Source organism: Salmo trutta, chromosome 17 (assembly GCF_901001165.1).
Source record: "Salmo trutta chromosome 17, fSalTru1.1, whole genome shotgun sequence".
NCBI lineage: Eukaryota > Metazoa > Chordata > Actinopteri > Salmoniformes > Salmonidae > Salmo > Salmo trutta.
In genome coordinates, this window is record NC_042973.1 from 35317143 (window position 1) to 35342312 (window position 25170).

Sequence of the window (25170 nt, forward strand, 5' to 3'; positions counted from 1 at the left end):
ACAAAATCCCTCATGCAAGCACAAGTTGGACATCATGTTCCTATCATAAAAATTGTTACTCAGAACAAACTAAGAGCTAGTTTAATGCTGTGTAGTGAATCATTCTGATGGACGTGGAAGACAGACAGAAACGTACACAATTATAACTTGATCCTCTGCCAATGAAAGGCTTATCATGATTCCTATTTGCATATTTATCCTCTTTCTCATGTATTGGCTACCTCATTGTCCTTCAGTACAGAGGCATTGTGGTGGGAATGCTATGCCATAACCAGGACATGACAGTTGTGGTTTTGCAGTTATGATCTTGGTCACCCACTGTACTAGATTACCTGGTAAATCTACAGTCTGAAACTAACTGTTGAACCTTAACATGCAAATATCCCCTTTATAAAAGAAAGGGAGGACCCTTCTTTTTCAGGAATTCAAAGTAAAGGTTGGCTCATTGGATGTGTGTAGCACTTCATTTTTGTGTGCGAGTTCTGCATGGCCTCGTGCTGAATATACAGGTAACTGCCAAAATAAAGGAAACACCAACATAAAGTGTCTTAATAGGCGATTGGGCCACCACGAGCCAGAACAGCTTCAATTTACCTTAGCATAGATTCTGCAAGTTGTCTGGAACTTTGTTGGAGGAATGCGACACCATTCTTCTGTCAGAAATTCCACAGTTTGGTGTTTGGTTTCTGTTTTTGTGGACTCTACTATAGTATACTGTAGTATTTACAGTTTACTATTAGTATAATACAGTAGTAATAAAAGAGTAGTATTTAGTAATTACTGTAGCGTGTTTGCAGACTGTAATACGGTATACTTCTCATTGAGGAAATATACTGAAGAAATAGTAAAAGAGCAATAACCTATAGGTTGGCAGGACTGAGTTTTACTGACTTATTGAGAGTTCAGAGCTTCTCCCCTTTCCTATAATTTCTAGGGAACACCATATATGGTCTATACTTATCATGTATGTTTCTCACTTACAGGTGGCACAAATTGGGATAATTGGGATATGGGGGAGGGAAATGGGAAGAGTAGATGCAAACTAAATATTGTAATATTTACTGTAGTTTAAAAAAAATCATGTTTTTGTGGACTGTAGTATTTTTGTTGACATTTTTGCAGTAATTGCTTCAGTTTTTTGAATGGATAATACTGCAGTATTTACTGTAGTCTTCTACAGTATACTATACAATTCTATACTAAATACTACAAATGGCCGAGGCTACTACAGTGTGTAGTATAGTATTCTATAGTATACTACATATTTCCATATTAAGTATTATAGTATTCTATAGTAAACATAGTATATTTTTGATGTAGAATAAGTGTTCAATTGGGTTTGGAATCTCAACCCAATTGAACACTTATCTCACATAAAAATATACTACAAAGTATACCAGTGACTGAGACAGCCATGGCATATGGTTTTCCTGTTCATCAAACCATTCAGTGACCACACATGCCCTTTGGATGGGGGCATTATCATCTTATGCGAGCATAGCCATGGTAGCCAAAATAATGGCCTGCCCAGCATTTAATAATGGCCTGCCCACCCTAAGCATGATAGGACGTTAAGTGCTTAATTAACTCAGGCACCACACCTGTGTGGAAGCACCTGCTTTCAATACACTTTGTATTTCTCATTTACTTGAATGTTTCCAGTATTTTGTCAGTTACCTGTATGTGTATTGTGTAAATCCATGAGATTATAAATGCCTGCTAAATGACCATATTGCTATAAAATTAACAATATTCATACTGAACAAAAATATAACATGTAAAGTGTTGATCCCATGTTTCATGAGCTGAAATACAAGATCCCAGAAAAGTTTCATACGCACAGAAAGCTTATTTCTCTCATATTTTGTGCTCAAATGTGTTTACATCCCTGTTAATGAACCTTCTCCTTTGCCAAGTTCATTTGACATGTGTGGAATATCAAGAATCTGAATAAACAGCATTATCATTACACAGGTGCATTTTGTGCTGGGCAAAATAAAAGGCCACTCTAAAATATGCAGTTTTGTCACATAACACAATGCCACAGATGGCTCAAGTTTTGAGGGAGCGTGCAATTGGCATGCTGACTGCCAGAATGTTCACCAGAGCTGTTGCCAGAGAATTGAATGTTCAGTTCTCTACCAATGTCATTTTAGAGAATTTGCCAGTACGTCCAACCGGCCTCACAACTGCAGACCATGTGTAACCATTCCAGGCCAGGACCTCCACATCAGGCTTCTTCACCTGCGGGATCATCTGAGACAAGCCACCCGGACAGCTGATTAAACTGAGGAGTATTTCTGTCTTTAATAAAGTCCTTTTGTGTGGAAAAACTCATTCTGACTGTCTGGACTTGGCTCCCCTCCCAGGCCCACCCATGGCTGCGCCCCTGCCCATTCATGTGAAATCCATGGATTAGGGCGTAATGAATTTATTTCAATTGACTGATTTCCTTATATAAACGGTAACTCAGTAAAATCATTGAAATTGTTGCATGTTGCGTTTCTATTTTTGTTCAGTATATTATAGTCCCACCAAGATCTGTGATGTTTAAGGCCTGGAGTTTCTCCTGCTATCATGAACTCTGGGCTGTAGTTCCAGCCAAAAGCCTCCAGGTGAATGTTTGATGATGCTTACCTAACCCACCACAGTTTGAACGGCCACATGCACAGTGTTAAATTCCTGTTAAATGGTTATCTTACTATTCAAATTATTAATTATCTGTGATCTGACATTATTCAAAGCATTATTTAACAGTAGTTTCAGTCTGATATTTCTAGTCCCCTAGATAGGCCATCCTTGTTCCAATCCCCCTCCCATCATGGAGGTCTGTGCTGTGCTGTCTGGCTCTCAACCCTGGGACTGACTGATCGGTCTGATAACGTTAAACCAAATCAGACTTCATCTCTGTGCAAACGATTAGGATCACTATTCAAACATTGACATCAGCTGCAAATATTTTATTCTCTGTTGTATTTATCCAGACAGGGCTTTTTCTAATGCCCACCAACACCAATATTGACTCCTTCCTCTTCCTGTGTCTAATCTCAAAGCGCCTTGGCTCCACTTGAAAACCATCATGTTGACATTATTAACAGCAATTTATCATATTTTCAGAGGCCTCTCTTGTGGTGTGTCCCCTCGATCTTAACACACACACACACACACACACACACACACACACACACACACACACACACACACACACACACACACACACACACACACACACACACACACACACACACACACACACACATACACACACACACACACACACACACACTCTTATGCAGGCAACGCACACGCACATTTTGTTTGGCTTGTCTAGAGTTCAACGCTTGTTAGTTCATTTCCAGTTTCGTAACTTAATTTTGTGCCTATCCTTTCTTCTACAAAAAAAGAGTCCCTCCATTCGTGCACCCCCCAGCCCCCTTTAGCCATCAGTGATGTTTGTCTATACCCCCCACTGCCTGCTTTAACCCTAGCCCGCCCAGCAGAAGACACAATGGAGGCCATTCTCCTCACCAGTTGCCCTTCCCTGTGTGTTGTTTGTGTGCCCTCTCTCTCTCTCTCTCTCTCTCTCTCTCTCTCTCGCTCTCTCTTTCTCTTTCCTTTACACTATAAACACACGCTTTGTACATAACTGCCCCCCGCAGTGCTCACCCCCCCCCCCAACAACCCTGACACCCAGACATATCATGTATGTGTGCTATGAATGGCTATATTGTGTGTATGTGCGCAATAAGTGTTTGCAATATATCTGTATAAGCGTCGTCCTCTGATGTGCCTGAGTGATTGTGTGTGTGTGTGTCTGTGTTTGTTTGAATGCGCTGGGTTACTGACTGCATCTGTTTGAATGTGTTCATGTTTTTGTATGATTGCTATGACATTTATGAGTTCATGCGTGAGTAATAGTATTTATGTACGTATGTATGTATGTTTCTGCATTTAAGTGAAGGTGTGTGCGTGTGTGTGTGTGTGTGTGTGTGTGCGTGTGTGTGTGTGTGTGTGGTGTGTGTGTGTGTGTGTGTGTGTGTGTGTGTGTGTGTGTGTGTGTGTGTGTGTGTGTGTGTGTGTGTGCGTGCGTGTGTGTGTGTGTGTGTGTGTGTGTGTGTGTGCGTGTGTGTGTGTGTGTGTGTGTGTGTGTGTGTGTGTGTGTGTGTGTGTGTGTGTGTGTGTGTGTGTGAGTGTGTGTGTGTGTGTGTGCGTGTGTGTGTGTGTGTGTGTGTGTGTGTGTGTGCGTGTGTGTGTGTGTGTGTGTGTGTGTGTGTGTGTGTGTGTGTGTGTGTGTGTGTGTGTGTGTTGGATAGAGGAAGTCCTGTCCTGTCGTCTGGGCTCCTCTTTCTCTCCCAAACTCAGCGTGAAGTGTTGGTTAGCTTGTTCTACACAGGTTACCCCTCCCTTCCATTTGAACCCATTCTCTTCTCTCTTCTGCCATCCCCGTGGAGGGAGTGGGGCAGACCAACAGGGAGAGTTTTCGGGGAGGTTGGGTCCTTCTGTATGCATCTCTTAGTTTCCATGGCAACTTTTAGTTTTTCTTTCCCTTGAATAAAAATGTGATTGTTTGATCAAGTGCACATTCCCCATTTTAGAATGTTTTAACTTTGAATATTTGGATGTGCATCTCAACAACAAGCAACATAATAATGAGTGTGGGATGTAGAGATGGCTATACAACAGATAGTTAAGCACTGAGGTAACAATTTTTTTACATCCCCATTCTAAGTAAGAATAAACCACCTTTCTCACAACTCAGTAAATATATACCTTCATCTCAATAGAAGCTGGTTTGTGATGTGTTCTCGGAGTTGTGTTTCCCTCCCTGCCTCCCTCACTCCCTCGTTTACTGGGATGCTGGCGTGCTTCACGCTCTGTATACAAGCAGTTTCTATTTTCCTGTCGTGGAACTGCAGTCTGTGCTCCACCTCTCAGAGAGTTTGTGTGTGTCTGTTGTATTTCTTTTTTTGTATGCCTGTGTGTGTGGGTGTGTGGGTGTGTGGGTGTGTGTATGTGTGTGTGTGTGTGTGTGTGTGTGTGTGTGTGTGTGTGTGTGTGTGTGTGTGTGTGTGTGTGTGTGTGTGTGTGTGTGTGTGGAGAAGCCCCCTCTCAATGGCCGGGAACGGCGTCCCTTTCCTCCAGCCCAGAGGATAAGTCTACTGTTATGCTAATGTCCATGTCCTGAGACTAATAGGGCCTTTTAAAGTAGAGCATTTTCACTCCCTGCACAGCGTCCCACTAAGGGGCTTAGGGGGAATTCTGACCCAAGTTACGTGTGCATAAATGAAACTTTATTCCCTTTTTATGCACTTTTCTCTCTACGCATATTCTGGCCTTGTATGTAAGTATGAGGAAACACATGTGACAGCTAGCTATTCGTTTGGGTTGGTGTGTCTACAGATAACCGTATTCTGACCTTGACTTAATTCCCTCATAATTACACCACCTTTACTCGTGAGGAAACCATGATAAGATCGAGCAACCTTTCGGTTCCAAGTGGAAAGACATGAACTAGATTTTTTCACAATAGAAATAACCCCAATCTCCATGCACTGCAATTTATAAATTGATGAGAGCTATTGATATGACCTAGGTAAATGAGTAATCTGTTTGGATAAGGGGATTCTATATTTTTGACCTGATGATACCTGGAGACAAATGTGAGACCATTCATATTTCAGCAAACTGAAAAGCGTGTCAACATGACAGGTGTTTCAGACTCTTTTCCACAGTAAAGTATAAATATCTGTGTCATTATTGCACATTTTTATTGTAGGCCTATGGCATTATAATTTGCGGGGGTGAAATTGGATGCCAAGCCGAGACTGTAGCCTATGGAAACCCATGAAAGTAGTGCTGAACCTACCGATTTAATGCGCTCTAGAATGTTTTAATTATATGCCCGGACTTTCCAGTTTTAGCCACCTTCAGTGAAACCCACATACTGTACCTAATAACTGTCACTTTACACAACGACTGGACCATCACAGTTTCGTGATTAGCAAGGATTAGGGTAGATTGATAGGACTATTGTTCAACCTCTATTGTACACTTTTCTAACCTTCCAATATTTAATGTATTGAAAAATGGAATATGACAACTTTCAGGAGGAATCAAACCACTGTATTTTGTATTCACCAATATACAGTATTTTGTGCGTAAAGACTCTCCAACCCTGTTTATGTATGATTCATAAATACATAAATACTAAATCTGTAACGATCGTCCAAAGGAGTAGACCAAGGTGCAGCGTGATAAGTGTTCATCTTGAATTTATTTTAAATCAGAACACTTAAACAAAAGAATAAACAATAACAAACGACCGTCACGTCTTGCAGGCTATGACGAGCAGTACAAAAATAAGATCCCACAACACAAGGAGGGAAAAGGGCTGCCTAAGTATGGTTCCCAATCAGAGACAACGATAGGCAGCTGCCTCTGATTGGAAACCATACCTGGCCAAAATATAGAAATAAAAAACATAGAATGCCCACCCCACACCCTGACCTAACAACATAGAGAAATAAACCGTCTCTCTCAGGTCAGGGCGTGACAGTACCCCCCTCTAAAGGTGCGGACTCCCGGCCGCAAACCTGAACCTATAGGGGAGGGTCCGGGTGGGCATCTATACTTGGCGGCGGCTCTGGTTCGGGACGTAGCCCCCACACCGCCCGCTGATCCCCCCGCTTCTGTGTCGCCGGAGGAACCAGGCCGTGGATCATCGCCGGAGACTCTGAACTGCCGACCGCCGCTGAAGACTCTGGGCTGCAGGCCGCCACTGAAGACTCTGGGCTGCAAACCGCTGCTGAAGACTCTGGGCTGCAGACCGCCGCTGAAGACTCAGAGCTGCAGGCCACCGCTGGAGGCTCCGGACTGGGGAGCGTCGCTGGAGGCTCCAGACTGGGGAGCGTCGTTGGAGGCTCCGGACTGGGGAGCGTCGCTGGAGGCTCCGGACTGGGGAGCGTCGCTGGAGGCTCCGGACTGGAGAGCGTCGCTGTAGGTTCCGGACAGGGGACCGTCGCTGCAGGCTCTGTGCCATGGATCATCACCACAGGTTCCACGCCATGGATCATCACCACAGGTTCCGTGCCATGGATCATCACTGGAGGCTTTGTGCCATGGATCATCACTGGAGGCTCCGGGCCATGGATTATCACTGGAGGCTTCGTGCCAAGGATCATCACTGGAGGCTTCGGGCCATGGATCATCACTGGAGGCTTCGTGCCATGGATCATCACTGGAGGCTTCGTGCCATGGATCATCACTGGAAGCTTCCTATGTGGAGCTGGAACCGGTCTCACCGGACTGGGGAGACGCACAGGAGACTGGGTGCGCAGAGCAGGCACAGGGTATACTGGGGCGTGGAGGCACACTGGAGGTCTGGAGCTTAGGGCTGGCACACCCCGTCCTGGCTGGATGGTTATTTTAGCCCAGCAAGGGTGGAGCGCTGGCACAGGACGAACTGGGCTGTGCTGGTGAATGGGGGGGTACCGTGCGTAGAGCAGGCTCAGGATAACCTGGGCCAAAGAGACGCACTGGAGACCAGATACGCTGAGCTGGCACACTTCTTCCTGGCGGACGGCCAACTCTAGCACGGCAACGGTGAGGAGCTTGCACCGAGCGCACTGGGCTGTGAGTGCGCACTGGCGACACATTGCGCATCACCGCATAACACAGTGCTTGCCCGGTCACTCGCTCCCCACGGTAAGCACGGGGAGTTGGCTCAGGTCTCAACCCCGACTTCGCCAATCTCCCCGTGTGCCCCCCCAAAAATGTTTTGGCGCTGCCTCTCGGGCCTCCGTTGTTGCCTTGCCTGTCAATCTTGTCACTGTTCCTCCCTCGCTGCTTCCACCTGTTCCTATGGGAGGCGATCCCTTCCGGCCTGGATCTCCTCCCACGTCCAGGATCCTTTGCCATCCAGGATGTCATCCCATGTCCAGTCATCCTGTCCACGCTGCTTGGTCCTTTGGTGGTGGGATCTTCTGTAACGATCGTCCAAAGGAGTAGACCAAGGTGCAGCGTGGTAAGTGTTCATCTTGAATTTATTTTAAATCAGAACACTTAAACAAAAAAGTAAACAATGACAAACGACCGTCACGTCTTGCAGGCTATAACGAGCAGTACAAAAATAAGATCCCACAACACAAGGAGGGAAAAGGGCTGCCTAAGTAAGGTTCCCAATAAGAGACAATGATAGGCAGCTGCTTCTGATTGGAAACCATACCTGGCCAAAACATAGAAATAAAAAACATAGAATGCCCACCCCACACCCTGACCTAACAACATAGAGAAATAAACCGTCTCTCTCAGGTCAGGGCGTGACAAAATCTACCAATTGGTGCTGTAAAGTTGACGAATATGCTTGCATTTAGATGATTTTCTTTTATTGATCTCAATTCTGAACCCGTTCTCTCGATATACAGTTAACTGCCAAAATAATGGTAACAATTGAATAAAAGAGGGATGCAAAGGATATTGATAGCAGGTGCTTCCACACAGGTGTGGTTTCTGAGTTAATCAAGCAATGAATATCCATCATGCTAGGGTCATGTATGAAAATATTAAATCATTTCTGGATAACAAGTAAGTACCTTAGTATGATTGTTTTCAATCAAGCATTCTAGCAAAGAGCAATTTGTCAAGCAATAATTTTTCTAGGACTGTCTGGAAGTGGTCTGAGTGAGGAAGGGTAAACTGAAAACTAACTGTAATTGGCAGAGAGGTTTGGAACTCTCTGTCTTATTGGTGTGTTAACATCACCAGGCAGACCAAAACTCCATCCCACCAAAACAGGTTGACATGTCAGGCAGTCTTTTCAAACAGCTGTTACACAAAAAGGGCATTATCATAATTTTCCCAATTTCAAGTTTCAAGTTTTAATGTAACGTGCACAAGTACAGTGACATGCCTTTCTTGCAAGCTCTAAACCCAACAATGCAGTAATCAATATCAATGTAGTACTAACAATATCAAGGTACTGTAAAGTAAAAACAATAAATAAAAATAAGAAAAAACAAAAACACAAGTAAGCTATTTACAGGATCAGTTTCAATACCATATTTACAATGTGCAGAGATACTGGAGTGATAGAGGTAGATACAGTGTCTTGTACACACAATATCCCATAATGACAAAATGAAAACATGTTTTTAGACATTTTAGCAAATGTATTGAAAATAAAATACAGAAATATCTCATTTACATAAATATTCACACACCCGAGTCAATACTTTGTAGAAGCACCTTTGGCAGCGATTACAGCTGTGAGTCTTTCTGGGTAAGAGCTTTCCACACATGGATAGTACAACATTTGCCTATCCTATTATTATTTTCAAAATTCTTCAAGCTCTGTTAAATTGGTTGTTGATCATTGCTAGACAATCATTTCAGGTCTTGCCATAGATTTTCAAGTAGATTTAAGTCAAAACTGTAACTCGGCCAGTCAGGAACATTCACTATCTTCTTGGTAAGCAACTCCAGTGTAGATTTGGCCTTGTGTTTTAGGTTATTTTCCTGCTGAAAGGTGAATTCATCTCCCAGTGGAAAGCAGACAGAACCAGGTTTTTATTTTAGGATTTTGCCTGTGATTAGCTCCATTGCGTTTCTTTTTTTATCCTAAAAAACTCCCCAGTCTTTAACAATTACAAGCATACCCATAACATGGAGCAGCCACCAATATGCTTGAAAATATGGAGAGTGGTACTCGCTAATGTGTTGTATTGGATTTGCCCCTATAGCACTTTGTATTCAGGACAAAAAGTTAAAATTGCTTTGCCACATTCTGTGCAGTATTATCTTTAGTGCCTTGTTGCAAACAGGATGCAGGCTTTGGAATATTTGTATTCTGTACAGCCTTCCTTCTTTTCACTCTGTCATTTATGTTAGTATTGTGGAGTAACTACAATGTTGTTAATCCATCCTCAGTTTTCTCCTATAACAGCCATTAAAATGTAACTGTCTTAAAGTCACCGTTGACCTCATGCTGAAATCCCTGAGCGGTTTCCTTTGTGTCCACCAACTGAGTTAGGAAGGACGCCTGTATCTTTTTAGTGACTAGGTGTATTGATACACCATCCAAAGTGTAATTAAAGACTTCAGCATGCTCAAAGGGGTATTCAATGTCTGCTTTTTAAAATGTTTTACCCGTCACCTATAGGTGGCCTTCTTCGCGATGCATTGGATAACCTCCCTGGTCTTTGTGATTGAATCTGTGTTTGAAATTCACTGCTCGATAGAGGGACCTTACAGATAATTGTATGTGTGGGGTAGAGAGATGAGTCGGTCATAAAAAAAATCATGTTAAACACTATTATTGCACACAGAGTGAGCCCATGCAACTTATTATGTGACTTGTTCAGTATGTTTTTACTCCTGACCTTACTTAGGCTTGCAATAACAAAGGTGTTGAATACTTATTGACTCAAGACTCAAACTTTAAATTCTTTCTTAATTTGTAAGAATTTCGAAAAACATAATTCTCCTTTAACATTATGGGGTATTGTGTTTAGACCAGTGACAATTTTATTTTATTTAATCCATTTCAAAATCAGGCTGTAACACAACAAAATGTGGAAAAAGTCAAGGTGTGTGAATACTTTCTGAAGACACTGTATGTATAGGGGAATAGATGTTGAATTGATGTCTGTGCCCAGTGGGAACTTTGTGCGCTTGATCAAGAGTTGTTTGTTTTATGTCAGTATTCTGGCATTTACCATTGAAAGTGATTGATTCTTTGTCTTTCTCTGTACGGCATACCATAAGAGTGCATTTTGTGAACGTGTACAATATTTAGGTTTTATCTTTTTTACATTGTACAGTAAACAAGGAGACAAGACATTGCTCCAAGCTTTTTGGCAGGAGACAGGCTAACGTAGACCAACTGCTCTCTCTGACAGTGACAAGCTGGAGATGTGTACACACACACACACACACACACACACACACACACACCCTGAAGCCGTAAAAGGCAGTGCCAATGTTTTTATTTACGTCAAGCGTAGAGGAGTAGCCAGATAGCATGTTGGGCAACCTGTTACCTGCATATTTGATCCCAGGGAAACAAGCTACAGAGAGCACTCTTATTCCATAACTCACGTTGGTTGTGCTGCCTTGACCTGTCATGACTAGATACTGTCCCAGCAAACATCCTGAACACCTCATGGTAATGCAGTGATGTTTCAACACACAATCACCTGTATTCTATATTTACTGCCAACCTGATCCCCAATCAATTGTAATCAGAGTACTCTATAGGATATAAAGATTTATAACATTTATTTGACATATGTAAACTGTACCAATACTGAATACATTTTTATTTTACATTAAGGAATGTATTCAGAAACCTGTAGGGTGTGGTTTATAATGAAGCCCCTTTGGCAATAGATGATGCAGTTAAATTATAAATGACTTAGATTGATTGAAACCCTAAAGTTATATTTACTAAAGGACAGGTCATCAGGTGAACTTTACCTCACCTACACACCTACTCATGAAAATATTCAGACATGCTTACACACATATGCTCCAACTTGCACACACACACACACACACACACACACACACACACACACACACACACACACACACACACACACACACACACACACACACACACACACACACACACACACACACACACACACACACACACACACACACACACACTATGAATCAGTTGGCAGTTAATGGCTTTTTCCCACAGGAGGTTGGAGTGGGATGTGGCAAGCGGGTCTGCTCATGTCTCTGTATGTGGCCAGGTTAGGGTGGCTTGGATATGGGTGGGGTGAGAGAACAAGTGTACATGTATGAGTGTATTTAACTTAGGGGAATAATTATCTTGGGGTTGGCATTAGTTGTACTGATGGTGCGTGTGTGTCTGTGTAGTGCTGTGACTTGGCCCAGGGCAGTGGTGGATGAGTATACATCCCTAATCTGGCACGGTGCTGCACATGATATCTCGTAGCCTCAGGACAGACTCCACAACACATCACAGACAGGATTAGCTTTAGAAAGTCCTGGTAAAGACATGGACATGTTCTCATAGGGAAGTCATCGTCATCTTTTTGTGTGCTAAATACTGTACATTTGCAGCTATGTAGTAATGTACAGTGCCTTCAGAAAGTATTCACACCCCTTGATTTATTCCACATTTTGATGTGCTACAGCCTGAATTTCAAATGGATTAAATTGAGATTTTTTGGTCACTTGCCTACACACAATACCCCATAATGTCAAAGTAGAGTTATGTTTTTCACCTATTCGTAGATGGGTAGAAAAAAAGCAGACATTGAATATCCCTTTCAGCATGGTGAAATTATTCATTACACTTTGGGTAGTGTTTTAATACAGCCAGTCAATGCGAAGATATAGGTGTCCTTCCTAACTCAGTTGCCGGAGAAGAAGGAAACCACTCAGGGATTTCACCATGAGGCCAATGGCGACTTTAACAAAGTTAAATGGCTGTGATAGAAGCAAACTGAATAGTTACTCCACAATACTAACCTTATTGACAGAGTGAAAAGAAGGAAGCTTGTACAGAATAAAAATATACCAAAACATGCATCCTGTTTGCAACAAGGCACTAAAGTAATACTACAAAAAATGTGGCAATGAACTTTTTGTCCAGAATTCACCTAGCTCTCAAAGTCTCACTTCGGAATTAGACATTCATCTATGTTTCTCAAACGTCAAATTTTGAAGTTGTTGCGAATGTCAAATTTCAAAGTGTTTAAGGTTACGTTTAGGCATTAACACCGAAATCTTAAGGTTAGGCATTAACTCCGAATGGTTAAGGTAAGGGTTAAGGTTTACGATAGGCTTAAAACAAAAATCTCAAAAATAACTTTCTATTGCTGGATTCGAACTAACACACTTTGGAATCAGAGGCAGATGCTACTTGAAGGTAACAGCCCCTAGTGGACGGTTTCCACGTCATCTCCCGATGTCCTCAGACATGGATGGACGTTGAATACTGACTTGTATCAGGGGTGACCTGGCTGCTAACGATAGATACAGGCGGTCCGTCCATCCGTCCGACCGTCCATCCTTTTGTCTATCCATCCGTCTATCTAGATTTTCTATCAGTCCATCTGTGGAAGACACCTCCAAGGTCTCTCCCTTCCATTCTCTGGCCGAGGAATGCATGCCCTCCATTCCTAAAACAGAAGGGAGCAGGGTGATGCATTCTGACAACTCTGTCAAGCACAAAAGAGACCTGCTGGCTATCCCCACTACTTTTGGGTACACGCACATACACACAGTCTACTAAAACTCTTTATGTCTTTCTGTCTCCATTTTTCTCCAAAACACACCTCTCACCAACTCTCATTCTTTTACTTTCCATTTCCTTAATATCTCCTTTCTCTGCCTCCCTCTCTCTCCCTTCCTCCCCATCTTTTTCCCCTTCTCTGTCACACGTTCTCCGATCTCTCTCTCTCCCCACCCGTACCAATCAGGCCATGGTAGTTTGGTAACAATATGAGTTCCTGGAGGCTGTAACTTTCTTAATGTGAGGTGTGTGTGAGCTCCTCTTTTCCTTATGTGACTGCTCATTGCTGCATGAACTCTGCCAGAGAGGAATCCCAGAGAAGTGCACACGCATACACATACACATACACAAACACACGCGCACGCAACAATGCACACACACACACACACACACACGCACGCACAAACGCACGCGCGCACACATAAACACACACACACACACACACACCAATGTATGCATGCTCCCACACAGACATATACAGACTCACACACCCATGCATGTACACACAAACACAGTCATGCACACACATGCACATTCATAGCTACCAGCAGGTATTAATAATACATACTCTTATGGAAATCACTTATGATTTACAGTTTTTCATCACTTTGGCACTATTTGGTGTGGTGAATTTTCAAAACTCTTTCTACAAAACTCCCAACTGGTAACACTTGTAATGCAGCCAGTCTTACATTCAAAACCTTTCATTGGGCATTGACTTTATTTGGAGACATCTTTCAACACACAACCATTGATCCTAAATATAAGTTTACTGTGAAATATAATGAGTACATTGGTTTAATAATTAAAACACAACATAATGATATCTTTTCAATGTAGTTATTTTAACAACCAGTTAATCCAATAGCAAACAATGCAATGTTTCAAAATTGTTCTTTGATTGTGAAATGCTGCAGTATTGTAAATTACACTACATTACACTCTTTTGACATTAGGCATTACATTTGCACCACCCATTAAAATTGACTGAACATCAAGTTTACATCATTTCTAGCCCATGTGTGATCAAAGGTGTGATCATTAAAGACATCTTTCACAAGCATTGATGCAAAAAAAGACATTTTTTTTGTTATCGCTTTGGTACTATTTTTCGAAGTATGTGGTAAAATGTCACAATTCTTAGTACAAAATTCAAAACAGATCATCAAAAAGGTATTTTTTTTCTAAACTTTAAGCAAATTTTCAATTGACTAAGTACAACACACAAAATCACACAGTAACTTTTTCACCAAATCTAATGAGTTTAATCTAGAAATACATTTCAAATAAAGTAATTGCCTTTCACAATGCAATGTTCACAATACTTTTCATATGATTCTCTTCTCATTTGTTTAAATACATTTGACCATCACTTACAGTAATCCAACTGCGCTTAATGGTTAATTACTTAACCCTTTGGTAAACCTATAGATTGTAAACTGGTTTGTCTACTATATATGGATTTTGAGAACTATAGTAATAAAATGTGTGTTTGTAAAGTATAAACATCTAAATTACATGTATGATACATGATAACCATTCATAATGACTACTCGTTATTTCTAATTGATTTCACATAGTGGTAACCACAATTGGTCACCATATAAAAAGGGTGTGTGTGAGATGCTTGCAATTTTTTTCAACATGGAGCAGGATAAATAGCAAGAGAGAGGAAGAAATCAAAGAGCTCAAGAACAAAGGGCCCATCAGAGAGGTCAAAGAGGTGGGCATGGGCCCCATCAAAAAGGTCAAAGAGGTGGGCATGGGCCTCCGAAAAGAAGAAAGAGGTGGGTATGGGCCCCATCAAAGAGGTGGACATCAGAGAGATGGAGGCAGACAGCAGGGAACTGTTGTGTCTAATGAATAATGCGCCATCGTCGCTGACCATGTGGTAAACAGACGCCTTACAATGGCAGAAACTGCCAGATTAGTTCAACCTAATCTGAAAAGATCAACTGTCAGTTCGATCATGAGAACATTTTGGCAAGAAAACTGGTAAGTCGGCAGGATATGCACTATGCGTTACCATTCAATTTACAGAAAATGACATATTGCAATGCATGCATATTTACAAAACATGTTACAGTATAGCTATTGACAGTATACTCTATTCTACCCTCAGAATTAACAGGAGAACACATGGTGGTGGCTGTGTGCTGACCGACCAGCAGGAGTGGGCAGTGGTGGAAATGGTGAGGGCCAGGAATGACATACGGCTGTCTGAAATAAAGCAGGCCATTGAGAAGAACGATGTCACCTTTGCTAATGTGGCATCCATCAGCCTACCAACAATCGCCCGCCTTTTGAAGAGGCACCAGGTATCTATGAAACACATTTACCTGGTGCCTTTTGAGAGAAACAACGACCGGGTGAAACAACTGCGGGCCGAGTATCTTCAGATACAGCACTACATAATGTATTACTGATACTACTTGATGAACATGCTACTTCACAGTATGATATTGGATCAACACCGTAAAAAGAATAAACCAAAATATATATATCTAGAGGGTGAAGGTGCTTGATGCTGCTGTGAACCTTCACAAAAATATCTTTGTTGATTCAACCTGCCCAAAACTCGGTGCCGTGGGGTGAACATCATCGGCCAATGGGTGACTGTTCAAGTGCCTGAACAGCTATCTCTGAAGATGGTATGGTAGGACGTAGACCATTACTTGGATCCTACAATGCTGCATACCTCATTGTGTTTCTCAATAAAATTGAGCAGGCTTGTCAAGGTGAAGAGGTCACTTACAGCGCATTCGGAAAGTATTCAGACCCCTTCACTTTTTCCACATTTTGTTACGTTACGGCCTAATACTAAAATTGATTAAATAAATCAAAATCCTCATCAATCTACACACAATACCCCATAATGAAGAAGTGAACACAGTTTTTTTGTCATTTTGCAAATGTATAAAAAAATTGAATACAAACATACCTAGCCTAGTGGTTAGAGTGTTGGACTAGTAATCGAAAGGTTGTAAGATCAAATCGCTGAGCTGACAAGGTAAAAATCTGTCGTTCTGCCCCTGAACAATGCAGTTAACCCACTGTTCCTAGGCCGTCATTGAAAATAAGAATTTGTTCCTAATTGACTTGCCAAGTTAAATAAAGGTAAAATAAAGATTTTACATAAGCATTCAAACCCTTTGCTATGAGACTCGAAATTGAGCTCAAGTGCATCCTGTTTCCGTTGATCATCCTTGAGATGTTTCTACAACTTGAGTGATAAATGAAATTGATTGGACATGATTTGGAAAGGCACACACCTGTCTATATAAGCTTCCACAGTCGAGTGCATGTCAGAGCCCAGCCAAACTAAGCAATCGGGGGAGAAGGGCCTTGGTCAGGGATGTGACCAAGAACCCGATGGTCACTCTGACAGAGCTCCAGAGTTCCTCTGTGAAGATGGGAGAACCTTCCAGAAGGACAAACATCTCTGCAGCACTCCACCAATCAGGGCTTTACGGTAGAGCGGTCAGACAGAAGCCACTCCTTTTGCAAAGGCAAATGACAGTCCGCTTGGAGTTTGCCAAAAGGCATGTAAAGGACCCTAAGACAATGAGAAACAATATTCTATGGTCTGATGAAACCAAGATTGAACTCTTTGGCCTGAATGCCAAGAATCATGTTTGGAGGAAACCTGGCACCATCCCTACTGTGAAGCATGGTGGTGGCAGCATCATGCTGTGGGATGTTTTTCTGCGGCAGGGACTGGGAGACTAGTCAGGATCGAGGGAAAGATGAACGGAGAAAAGTACAGATAGATCCTTGATGAAAACCTGCTCCATAGCGCTCAGGACCTCAGACTGGGGTGAAGGTTCACCTTCCAACAGGACAACGATCCTAAGCACACAGCCAAGACAATGCAGGAGTGGCTTCGGGACAAGTCTCTGAATATCCTTGAGTAGCCCAGCCAGAGCCCAGACTTGAACACGATCAAACATTTCTGGAGAGACCTGAAAATAGCTGTGAGGCGACGCTCCCCATCCAACCTGACTGAGCTTGAGAGGATCTGCAGAGAATAATGGGAGAAACTCCCCAAATACACGTGTTACCAAGCTTGTAGCATCATACCCAAGAAGGCTCAAGGCTGTAATCACTGCCAAATATGCTTCAACAAAGTATGGATTAAAGGGTCTGAATACTTAAATGTAAATGTGATATTTCCGTTTTTTTATTTTATAAATGTGCAAAAAATTCTAAACCTGTTTTTGCTTTATCATTATGGGGTATAGTGTGTACATTGATATGGGTAACAATGCAAAATGTGAAAAAAGTCAATTCTCTCCAAATGCATGTGTCAATGTGCCATTGTGTGGGACAATGTCAGGTTTCCTCAACCCTATTGAGGAGTTATTTTCAGCATGGAGGTGGAAGGTGTATGATCCCCATGAGTGTGCCACCCTCCTTTTGGCCATGGATGAGGCATGCGACGACATCAATGCACAACAACGTCAAGCTTGGACTCGCCATGCCAAACGGTTTTTCCCGCTGTGCATGAACAATGAGGACATTGACTGTGATGTGGCTGAGAATTTATGGCCTAATGCTCAAGGCAGGCTTGATGCAAATGAATGAGTGCTAAACATGATGGTTTATTTTCATTCATTTAATTTGTTTCATTTAATTTCTTACGTTTGATTACAGACAATACACTGTTGCAATTATATCTGAAAAGTATATATATATATTTTTTTCAATTAATTAATGATTGTAGAGGATGTCTTCATTGATCACATTGGATATTATTGAAATTCTAGATTTTTGGTACATTTTGTTGGGTAATGTAAGTGTATTGCCTAATGTGAAAACTGTGTAATTTACAATACTGTAGCATGTTACTTTCAGCACTTCCAAGGGCGATTTGAAACACATAGCTTGCATTGTTTGCTATTGGATGAACTGGTAGTTAAAATGACTACATTGAAAATATATTATGTTGTGTTTTGGTGATTAAACCAATGTTCCCATTATATTTCACAGTAAACTTATATTTGGTTGGTTGTGGTTGTGTGGTGAGAGATGTTTACATTCCAAATTAAAGCACAATGACAGGTTTTGAATGAAAGACTGGCTGTGTTACAAGTATGACCAGTTTGGAGTTTTGTACTAAGAGTTGTGAAAATGTTCCACATACTTCATTTAATTACAGGTGTACTGTAATTAAATGAAACAAATTAAATTAACAAAAGAAACAATTTTTAGCTTGCACTAGTTTGCATCAAGCCTGTTTTGAACATTTGACTATAGGTTCTCATAGACATCGCAGTAAATGTCCTCATTGTTCATGCAACTGGGGAAAAACCTGTTGTCTGCTACGTAAATGGCATATATTACGGTACTACAGTACTGTATTGGCCAATGCAGTTTTAGTAAAGCAGTGTGAACCCCACCCCAGAAATTTCATTTTGGGTACATGTTTACTGTATTTGCATTTGTTACATACAGATATTTTAAAACTTACTGTGAAGTAAAGTCATAAGTTATAATCAAAATAGTACATTTAAACAATAAGGCCAGGGGGGTGTAGAATATGGCCAATATACCACGGCTAAGGGCTGTTCCTCTGCATGATTGTAACGGCTGTCTGTGGAAGTAGACCAAGGTGCAGCGGAGTTAGTGTTCATCTTTGAATTTTAATAAACGTAAGAACACTATACACACAAAACAAGAAATCCGACAGCCAAACAGTCCTGTCAGGTGCAAAACACTAAACAGAAACAATCCCCCACAAAACCCAAAGGAAAAACAGGCTCCTTATGTGTGACTCCCAATCAGCAACAACAAACTATAGCTGTGCCTGATTGGGAGCCACACACGGCCCAAAGCAAAGAAATACAAAAACATAGAAAAATTAACATAGAACGCCCACCCAATGTAACACCCTGGCCTAACCAAAATAAAGAACAAAAACCCCTCTCTATGGCCAGGGCGTTACAGTTCCCCCCCCCAAAGGTGCGGACTCCGGCCGCAAAACCTGACACTAAAGGGGAGGGTCCGGGTGGGCCTTCTTACGGCGGCGGCTCAGGTGTGGGACGTGGCCTCCGCTCCACCCTCGGCGTCGCCCACTTAGGTGGCGCCCCTGGCCTCGCCAGAGGACTGGTGGGCGACCCTGACTGCGCCCGCCTGGCGGGCGATTCTGGCTGCGCCCGGTTGGCGGGCGACCCTGGCTGCGCCCGGCTGGTGGGCGTCCCTGGCTGCGCCCGGCTGGTGGGCGACCCTGGCAGCTCCGGGCTGGCGGGCGGCTCCGGCGGCTCCGGGCTGGCGGGCGGCCCTGGCGGCTCTGGCCCAGGATTCACCAGGCTGGGGAGACATGAAGGAGGCCAGGCCCTGGGCGCAGGCATAGGACTCACCAGGCTGGGGAGACATGAAGGAGGCCTGGCCCTGGGCACAGGCACAGGACTCACCAGGCTGGGGAGACATGAAGGAGGCCTGGCCCTGGGCACAGGCACAGGACTCACCAGGCTGGCGGGCGGCTCTGGCTGCTCCGGACAGGCGGGCGGCTCTGACGGCTCCGGACAGGCGGGGGCGGCTCTGGCGGCTCCGGACAGGCGGGCGGCTCTGGCGGCTCTGGCGGCTCCGGACTGGCGGGCGGCTCTGGCGGCTCCGGACTGGCGGGCGGCTCTGGCGGCTCTGGCGGCTCCGGACTGGGTGGGCGTCTCTGGCGGCTCCGGACTCGCGGGCGGCTCTGGCGGCTCCAGACTGGCGGGCGGCTCTGGCGGCTCTGGCCCTGGACTCACCAGGCTGGGGAGACCCACTGGAGGCCTGGTCCGTGGAGGAGGCACAGGACTGACCAGGATGGGGAGACCCACTGGAGGCCTGGTCCGAGGAGGAGGCACAGGATAAACCGGGCTGTGGGGGAGCAATGGAGTTCTGGTACGTAGGCTCTTTACCCACACTCCAGGCTGACTGCCCACTTTGGCCCGGCACGGGCGGAGCACAGGCATTGGGTGAACTGGGCCCTCCCAGCGCCCTGGAGACACAGTGCCCAGAGCCAGTGCAGGATAACCTGGACCGAAAAGGCGCACTCGAGACCAGACACACTGAGCTGGCACAATCCGTCCTGGCTCGATGCCTGCACTCGCATGGCACTTGCGGGGGGCTGGCCTATAGCGCACCGGGCTATGAACGCGCACTGGAGACACCGTGCGCTTTACAGCATAACACGGTGCCTTACCAGTACCACGCTGCCTGCCGTAAGCACGGGGAGTTGACCCAGAATTCCTTCCTGGCTCCGCCACACTCCCCGTGTGCCCCCCCAAAACATTTTTGGGGCTGCCTCTCGTGCCTTTTGCGCTCCCTCGCTTCGTACCAGCGCCTCTCAGCTATCGCCGCCTCGATCTCCCACTGCGGGCGGCGATACTCCCCAGCCTGAGCCCACGGTCCACCTCCGTCGAGCAATTCCTCCCATCTCCAGGAATCCTGAACGCACCTCTCCATCTCCTCCAAAGTCCATGAGTCCATATTTCCCCTCTCCTGGCGCTTCTCCTTCCTCCGCTGCTTGGTCCATTGTTGGTGGGGGATTCTGTAACGGCTGTCTGTGGAAGTAGACCAAGGTGCAGCGGAGTTAGTGTTCATCTTTGAATTTTAATAAACGTAAGAACACTATACACACAAAACAAGAAAACCGACAGCCAAACAGTCCTGTCAGGTGCAAAACACTAAACAGAAACAATCCCCCACAAAACCGAAAGGAAAAACAGGCTCCTTATGTGTGACTCCCAATCAGCAACAATGAACTACAGCTGTGCCTGATTGGGAGCCACACACGGCCCAAAACAAAGAAATACAAAAACATCGAAAAATTAACATAGAATGCCCACCCAATGTAACACCCTGGCCTAACCAAAATAAAGAACAAAAACCCCTCTCTATGGCCAGGGCATTACAATGATGCAACGCGGAGTGCCTGGACACAGCCCTTGGCCGTGGTATATTGGCCATATATCACAAACCCCCGAGGAGTCTTATTGCTATTATAAACTGGTTACCAACGTAATTAGAGCAGAAAAACTAAACGTTTTGTAATACCCGTGGTATACGGTTTGCTATACCATGGCTTTCAGCCAATCAGAATTCAGGGCTCAAACCACCCAATTTATAATACAGTATATATCATACTTTATAGTTTTCTTCTTTACAGACACACATTCTCATTATGATGTTCTCAAAATCTGTACTAGACAAACCTGTTTAAAATCTCTAGGTTTATACCAAACCGTTTAGTGATTATCATCTGAAAGCAGTCAGATTAGGTAATAGCAAAATGCATTTTAACAAATGAGAAGAGAATGATATCAAAAGTAACGTGAGCATTGCATTGTGAAAGGCAATGACTTTATATGACCATGTATTGCAATGTGAAACATGTTTTTCTAGATGAAGCACTGATTAAGTTTGGTGAAAAAGTGACTATATGATTTTGTTTTTCAACAACTGGCTTTTTGATAATCTGTTTTGAGTTTTGTACTAAGAGTTGTGAAAATGTACCACATTCTTGTAATAATTGTACCAAAGCGATTGAAAAACTATCTACTTATTTATTTTGAATGCATAGTTTACACTTTTCTTGCCTTTACCTGAAATTGTGAACTGATCCTATTTGGTCTGGACCTGTGTAACGTCCGTCGTTAGAAGAAGGGGACAAAAGCGCAGCGTGGGTTGGGTTCATCATATTTTAATAAACGTGAACCAGCAAAACAATAAACAAAACACAACGAACGAACAGTATTGCAAGCTACTCACAACTATGCAAAATCAACTTCCCACAAAAGACAGGTGGAAAAAGGACTACCTAAGTATGGCTCCCAATCAGCGACAATGAAGTACAGCTGTCCCTGATTGAGAGCCATACCAGGCCAAAACACAGAAATACAAAACAAGGATAGGGAACATAGAAATATAAAATATAGAACATACATCAAAACCCCAAAACAAACACCCCCTGCCACGCCCTGACCAAACTACTAGAACAAATAACCCCTTTTACTGGTCAGGATGTGACAGTACCCCCCCCCCCCCCCCCCTCAAAGGTGCAGACCCCGAATGCACCATGAAACAAAAACTCATAAAATAATAACCCCAAACTAAAGGGAGGGAAGGGAGGGTGGCCACCGTCACCTTCCCAATCCTACATCCCCCTTCCCAATCCTCCCCCCTATGGAGGTGGCTCAGGAGCGGGACGCAGACCCCGCTCCACCACTGGCTCACCCCACTTTGGTGGCGCCTCTAGAGCGGGGTCCCTCGCTGCCGACTCCGGACAGGCGGGCGAATCTGGCTCCGCCGGACAGGCGGGTGGCTCTGGCTGCGCCGGACTGGCGGGCGGCTCTGGCGGCTCCGGACTTGCGGGCGGCTCTGGCGGCTCCGGACTGGCGGGCGGCTCTGGCGGCGCCGGACTGGCGGGCGGTTCTGGCGGCTCCGGACTGGCGGGCGGCTCTGGCGGCTCTGGGCGCAGGCACAGGACTCACCAGGCTGGGGAGACTTGCAGGAGACCTGGCTCTAGGAGCAGGCACAGGACTCACCCGGCTGGAGAGACATGCAGGAGGCCTGGCTCTGTGAGCAGGCACAGGACTCACCCGGTTGGGGAGACTTGCAGGAGGCCTGGCTCTGGGAGCAGGCACCGGATACACTGGGCCGTGGAGGCGCACTGGCGGTCTCGAGCACAGGATTGGCACCACCCGTACTGGCTGGGTGCCCGCTTCCCCCCGGCAAATGCAGGACGCTGGCACCGAGCACACCGGCCTGTGGATGCTCGGCCTCGACACGGTGCGCATCACCACATAGCACAGGGGCCTGACCAGTGAAATGCTCGCCACGGTAAGCACGGGGAGTTGGCTCAGGTCTAACGCCTGACTCCGCCAACCTCCCCGTGTGCCCCCCCAAAAACTATTTTTGGGGCTGCCTCTCAGCCTCCACTTGCCTTGCCAGCCGATCCTCCCAGAAACACCGTTCTGCCTTTGCTGCCTCAATCTCCTCCGGCAGGCGACGGTATTCTCCCGCTTGTCTCCAGGGTCCCTGTCCGTCCAGAATCTCTTCCCAAGTCCATGACTCCAGATAGCTCCTCTCCAGCTCCTTACCCCGCTGCTTGGTCTTCTTGTGGTGGGAAGTTCTGTAACGTCCGTCGTTAGAAGAAGGGGACCAAAGCGCAGCGTGGGTTGGGCTCATCATATTTTAATAAACGTGAAGCAGCAAAACAATAAACAACGAACAGTATTGCAGGCTACTCACAACTATGCAAAATCAACTTCCCACAAAAGACAGGTGGAAAAAGGACTACCTAAGTATGGCTCCCAATCAGCGACAACAAAGTACAGCTGTCCCTGATTGAGAGCCATACCAGGCCAAAACACAGACATACAAAACAAGGATAGGGAACATAGAATGAACATAGAAATATAAAATATAGAACATACATCAAAACCCCAAACACACAAAACAAACACCCCCTGCCACGCCCTGACCAAACTACTATAACAAATAACCCTTTTTACTGGTCAGGACGTGACAACCTGTCTACTTGGGATTGACAGCACATCGTATTATCGGACAAACAAGGGCTGCTTTTAGTTTGCTGTCAGTATTTGGAGAGGAACACTATGAAAAACTAAAACTAACTAACACTATGAAGAACTAAAACTAACTAACCAACACTATGAAGTTGGAAACAGGGATGCCAGAAATACAAACACAAAGCAAGAGTGAACTCTTCCAACTTTGTATTGTGTTCTATACACAGTGCTGAGTGCTCTACACTCTAAAGCATGGGCAGTCGTGAGGCGATGCTAGTGTAAACTGAATACAGTATGGGAGAAAGGAACATCCTCCAGCCTGCTCTTCTCTCCTCCGTGCCCAATGAAACACAACCACGCGTCAGTGATTTACAGATCCGTTCTAGCGGCCTGTGTCATCGCCTGTCTCATCAGCAGCATGACACTGGAGAAATACTAATATATCAAACTTTATATCACTGCTCCTTTCCTGTGTTTGATGATTGCATGATGAAAGATCATTACTCTAAAGACATTATGACTTAATTCCTCTCACTGTAAGGCAGAAGCCTGGTCACTGATCTGTATGTGTTTTATCCAACTGAGTATTATTGTCTCTCTCTTCTCCCTCCTCCCTCCTCTTCTCTCAGGATTAGTGCTGTCAGGAGAAGCTTCTGCCCTGTATTTATTACCCCGCCTGTGGGTAGGAGGAGGGAAGGAGGGGAGCGTCTGTGACCCCCAGCCAGGCCCTGATCCTGTTTGTCTTCGCTACATTCCTCCTGCTGCAGCGAGATGGTACTAACTCACTGCCTATTTTCCCAGAGACAGACTATCTCACATAGAAAAAATACGATAGTATGTTATGGTATAAATACTTTACTTTACTGTAGTATTCTTTACTGTAGTATTTACTATATTATTTACTGTAGTATACTGCAGTATTTACAGTTGTTAACTATGTATAAATGCTGTAGTAAAATAACTTTAGTATATACAATAGTATTTACTGTAGTGTTTTTGCAGACTGTGTAGACCATTATGTAGTATTTACCCTAGTTTTACTGACATTACTGTAGTATATTTGTTTTATTATCTTTGACATAGAAGGGGAGGCTTTCTCCTTCAGGAAACCTACTAGAGAAATACTAAAAGAGCAAATGCTTGCTAGCCTAACTTCCTCGCATGAACCAGCTAAGTTAGTTAACTAGTTAAAGTGAGTGTACTAGGCTGCATCTAGGCTACATATTTGTCACAAAATTCTTGGGGCTGCCTCTCGGGCTCTCTTACCCGCCGTGTTCCCCAGTCCTCGCCAGAATTCCTCCGCTGCTTGGTCCTGGTATGGTGGGTAGTTCTGTCACAACTGTCTTCGTCCTCAGACGAAACAGAGAAGTCCTCGTCTGAGAAAGT

At 44.3% G+C, this 25170-nt stretch overlaps 1 non-coding gene across 1 annotated transcript; it reads right to left on the minus strand.

Annotated features, from left to right (window-relative positions):
* Positions 1 to 24871: 24871 nt before the first annotated feature.
* Positions 24872 to 24926, minus strand: LOC115152535 (U7 small nuclear RNA). The gene has a single exon (XR_003867535.1). It is a non-coding gene; the product is annotated as a U7 small nuclear RNA (small nuclear RNA).
* Positions 24927 to 25170: the final 244 nt, after the last annotated feature.